Source organism: Porites lutea, chromosome 2 (genome assembly GCF_958299795.1).
Source record: "Porites lutea chromosome 2, jaPorLute2.1, whole genome shotgun sequence".
Lineage (NCBI taxonomy): Eukaryota > Metazoa > Cnidaria > Anthozoa > Scleractinia > Poritidae > Porites > Porites lutea.
This window is the reverse complement of record NC_133202.1, coordinates 44,356,635-44,362,448: the sequence shown is the minus strand read 5'-3', so window position 1 is coordinate 44,362,448 and position 5,814 is coordinate 44,356,635.

The window sequence follows — 5,814 nt, the reverse complement described above, 5'->3', positions numbered from 1 at the left end:
CCTGTAACTCGCGCCAGTAAAAGAAAATTTTCTATTTACACGCCCGACGCACTCTGGCTAATGTCTCCTCCGATTACAAGCACTTGACACCGAACCATACGATTGATACGATTTGTTCTTTTCAAAACCTTCTTATATAGAGGTTTCGCTGTACGCAACCCTTATGTTCAAAATATACCATAATCATATATCAGTTTATCTATATCGCAACCACCCTTCCTCCTCAACTGCTACCTGTACGGCCTAACAAACATATCGAACGCACTCTCTTAAGCTCCGATTACTCCTAGTAAGTAGGTTGAGTATGATCGTCCGTGTGAACGTAGTCCTGAACAGGATTGTTGTTGACAGTGACTGACGTTTCGACAACCTGTGCTGTAGTCATCCGTTCAGATTCAAAATTGAATTGTATCACGTCAGTTGATGGTATTTTATCTGGTTATTAACCTGATTGGTTAATTAAGTCGCGATATTATCGGCGTCTGTCAGTTGAGCGGTGATGTTATTGGCTATAAAGACTCGTAATGTCATTGTCGCGTTTTGATCCGCCTATTGTCGCAGTTACTGAAACAGTTGTTTATTGTTAGTCAAATTATCTGTTGTCCAGTCATTCTCTTCTAGTTAGTTTTGCTTGAGTCCGTCAATAAGTCGTTTGTATTTGTACGGTGCTGGTAACTGTTGACTAGGATTCAGTGGCGTTTGTTGTAAGTTAGTAAACCACTTTTCTAAAGTGATTCGTTGATAGTAGTACGTAGAATAATTACGTAATATATGTCGCAGAGTCCCAGTCGATTTGATGTTTCTTCTGTAAATGGTGTTCAGCAATATGACTGTTGACGTCACCTTTTCTTGTCGCTCACTTGTGATCAGTTAGTCGCGAGCTAAGGTTTCTGCACTTTTCACCAATGAAATTGACCTGCCAATCGCAGCATTTGATCTTGTATACTGCTTCCTCTCTGCCCTCTGGTTTGTCTTTGTCCTTAAAATTAGTTAGTAACCGTCGTAAAGTGGTTATCGGTTTGTGCACAACGCGTATGTTTTAAGGTTGTTATATACGTGCGATAGTTTCAAAGGTGCCTCTGATCTACGGCATTGTCGCTGCCGTAACAGGGCCAATACTCAGACCAACGTTAACTCTGGCATCGTGAGACAAACGACATAATTAACCAAAAACTATAACCTTATTTATTGGTAACATATTATTGCTTTTGAATTAACATATAGTTGTTTCTCCTTGAAACAGATAACATTTCTCGAAACAACAGTTGAACTGGAAGAGTTATTACCTAATTCGTTTGCCTTCACATTTTTACCAACGGCGTTTTCATTAAATGCGCCCAAGATCAAATTTATGAACATTTACAACTGGGAGAGAGCTGCTGTTGTGTATGATTTCTTGACAGATAGAGGGGCTAAAGTTAAGGTTAGTATTCTGTCAATCCATGCGATGGTACAAACGGACGTTTGCCTTTTTCCCACTAAAGAGGTCAGTCTAAGTCTGTCGTTATTATGACTGGCGCTGCAAGCGGGCGAAGTGAAGCGAGTGCTGTGTTCTGATTGGCCAATTGCTGGCCAAATCTGTTCTGTCAGCAAGGCTGGAAATGGGATTCGTTCTTTGAGTGTTTTGATGGACCTCGATTTTGCTCCTAGCATTTTATTTACTTCCTAGTAAGCTTTAGCTTTTTTGGTGTTCCGGTCATTAACTACGTGTATAAGGCACCCTTTCTTGTCTTGAGATACTTTGATTACGTATATTTAAAATTGCATTTGCTGCATCGCAAGATCCAAGGCCGTTGAGGGTGTGAACAAGGTAAAGTTATGTTGATAATTGCCTTAGCTGCTACGAGTCTCCTATAGCTTATATAGTGGTAGAGCGTCTGGACTGGTAACCAGAAGATCATCGCTTAATTCAACTCCTACAGAGACGAGAAGTGACGACGTCACAAAAACTAAATTTGTGAAATTATAGGACAGGTTGGCATATCCAGAGAGAACAAAATGAAGAATGCCCTCTTGCTAAAAAACGGCCTTTTTTACTCCCCACGAATTTGCCTTAAAAGGTGGGGAGTAAGTATCCCGTACTTTGCGCATGCGCAATTCGGTCGATAGTACCATGTGCTTGGTCGGACATGCTTCTGATGCTTGTTGCATTTTACTGTTCAAATTCGCCAACTAAATACATGAAATCCTAGTACATTACAAACTCCATCTAAATCCTTCTAAAACTAGACCTCGATCGTAAGCGTTACGATCCAAGCAAATTTTACAACGATTTGTATGGAGTCATCGGAGCATAACGGTACTTATATCTCAGTACGAAGGGGAAACTTCTCATATTTTTCTTTTAGAATATGTCAACCAATCCAATAATTTCTCAAATTTATATCTTGTGACGTCACCCTTCTCTTCGCTATTGGAAGTGCTCCAATGTTTTCTTCCTTGCCGCCTGTGTAGCTGACTGCATAAATAAACATCTTTTCTCAAAATTCTACGAGTCCCCTTTGTTTTCGGCCTTAAAAGGGTGCCTATTTTCTACTGTATTCCCCTTTAAAAGGAATCCAGTTTACGAATTTTGTTGTACGCACCTTTTACACACCTCCCCCGTAAATTGAGATGAGTTCCCCCCTTATTCTGTTCACACTTTTTCACCCTTCTTGCTTGACCTAATGACTTTTAATTATGTTATGTTTTAAGGTTGTGGAAGATCTTGCCGCGACAGCTTCTTCGAACCTCAATTCACTTCGCGTTAACCTGACGTTTGAACCAATTAACCCACAGCAAAACTTAGCCCAAGGAGGAGTGTTTGAATCTATTAAGAACAGTCTGCAAAGCCTAAGGGTAATTGATCTTGTTTTTTACTTCTATAACAACAACAACAACAATAATAATAATAATAATAATAATAATAATAATAATAATAATAATAATAATAAGGTGACTCACTTCTTGTAGGTAGACTACCTTAAGTGTTCGTTTCGCCTTAGACCAAGCTGAACAGGGCCGTACGATCTACCAGTGCAGCTATGCAAGATATCGCCTTGCTTTGGAATCCAAAGGAGTGCAGTGTTATCCAGGTCAGGAAGGGCAAGCAAGTTGAAGATGCAGCAGACCTCAAGCTGGGCGAGACGGCTTTGGTCAAGAACCTCAAGACTGGGGCCAAGAACATTTTCCTTGGTGTGAGGGTCGTGGACTCAACTGTAGAACAAGAGTAAAAATTAATTTTAAATATCAAGGCAGCTATGGAGCTACATGTATATGAGAATCCAGACCGGATGATGAGAATTGTGCGGATATTTAAAGGGATTCTCCTTACTTGTGAAGGACGCACACAATTTAGTCTGGGAACTAGAGACTAGTCTGAATTTAGCCACTCCCTAACCATCGTGTAGCACGCAACAGAGGATCAGAGGACATCCGATGAGACAATATCTTACGAAAGCTTTGGGAGAGAATGTTACGGATAGACGGCAAGGACGTCTGCTGTGGGCCAGATGGGGAGACCACCTGCTGCGTGAACAGGGCCGTTTTGTCTGGTTGAGTGGGTGGGCGTGCGCCCCTACTCCTGCTATCGCAGGGGTTATGGAACTTTACGAGTAGCTCTTACTACTTCCTACTTCTGGTCGACGCCTAACAGACGACAGGAAGAAGACTGACACCAAAAGGCTCTAGCGATCTCTCATACAACTTTCAAGATCTCTTACGTTTTCCAGCCCAGTATCCCTCAATAGTTTGTTAATATATGTAGTTGAAGGACGTCATCTTTTTGCCATCCCATGTGTAGGCACTCACGTTATCAGGTGTTGCACTGGAAAACATGCTCAGAAAGAGCAATCCTTATATTTTGAATGGTAGAGGTCACCTTTTAGACTACCACAGAGCTCGCGATTTTAATCTTACTCTTCTAAGGTGTGTTTATCACCATTTGCAGCATTCTTGTATAAGTTCCACCCATGCTTCTTTCTTTGTCAAAGAGCAAGTGTCACTCCTGTAAAAGAGAATTGTCTCCTTAGTTGCTCTGAATAACTTCCGCCTTTTTTTTCTGCAAAGTGACTCTTCCAGATGTTGTTCACTTTGTTTAGTGATTGCCAGGCCAGTGCTGTGCGGACTTTTATGTCTCTTTCCTTAGAACATGTCCAGCTGCCAAGGTATTTGCTGCTTGCTCGCCTGTCTCTTCCACAACTGTTTGTTTACTTTTTTTACCATCAATTGTCTCTATTTCTACACTTTCAAAGTTGATATACATAACTTTGGTCTTTATTGCATTCGATATTCCCATTGCGTAAAAGCTGCCTGGCTTGCCTAATCTCGTCAAACAGAAGAACAATATCATCAGCGTAATTCAAGCCGCTTATGGCAAGCCAAATGTAGCAATATTTAATTCGTTTAATTTTATATGTATTTTTGTATTATGTGTTTGTTTATGGGTTTAAAATTTAACTTCTATTCAGTATTGAACGCGTTATTCAATATTCAACTTCGCATTCAACATTCAACTATTTATTGTATATTCAATTCCTTATTCAGCCATTCAAGTATGTATTAAACAATTTCAACCATTTATTTTACGTTCAACTTTAATTTTTAAAACATTCAACTATTCATTCAACATTGAACTTTAATTCAACATTCAACTATTCGTTCAACTTTTTTGAGCCCTCACTACTTCTGGTCAGTGCTTGTGCTTGTCGATCAAACGGTGCGTTTGTTCGTATACTTAGGTATACCCCGGTATACCCCGAGACAGCAGTTTGAATATTAACGCGAATGACAAAGAAACCTTAGATAATCTCTCACCAGCGTTCAGTGATGTCGATCAGCCCTGCAGCAATGTTTAGCCAGAGCAGCCGTCTCCCAGCACAATAAAATTATTGTATGGGTATGACCCAGAGGACCCCTTTCCTTCAGAAGAAGATGACAACGTTGTTGTCGAACCAATTTCTTTAGATAAAAGTCATTCAATAGAGTGCTATGTGTCAGATGTTGCTGACCCTCTAACACAGTCCACTCATTTGGGTATCGATCTTCATATTAACGCCCTAAACCTCGTCAGGGATAGAATGGAATGATAGTTAGATCTCCCTGGAACAGAAAATTACTACTAAGAATTCGCAAGAATTGCGAAAACACGGGTAAAATTCTGAAAATTTCAAGTCTAAGATGTAATTTTGTGAAATTTGACATTCATTTTCTCGGACTCCCATGATAAATGTTCTTTGGTGGGCTGGCTGGTGAAAGTGGAAACCCCAGATACTCTAAATAAGCATTATCTTTAAGTCCTATCATATTATTAGTAATAATTCAAACAATTGAACATGCACCTGCCTTTTTTCAGACTTGTCTAACTTTTACTTTGTCAAAAAATGAGCATCTTCCTAGGGGTCGAATAAAGCCCGAGCCCTGCCCACATTGTTTTTTTTAGGGGTGTAATTGTAATTTCCCCCACAAGCATCCTGATCACTTTTACATAGGAGCCTGTCCTCCTCACGTCTGGGTAGTAATTTTCTGTTCCAGCGAGATCTAACTATAATTGCATTCTATCCCTGACTAGGTTTAGGGCTTGAATATAAAGATCGATACCCAGTTGAGTGGACTGGTTTCGAGGGTCAACAACATCCATCACATAGCACTCTACTGAATGCCTTTTATCTAAAGAAATTGGTTCGACAACAACGTTGTTATCTTCTTCTGAAGGAGAGAGGCCCTCTGGGTCATACCCATACAATTGTGGTGGGAGACACGGCTGCTCTGGCTAAACATTGCTGCAGGGCTGATCGACATCACTGAATGCTGATGAGAGATTATCTAAGGTTTCTT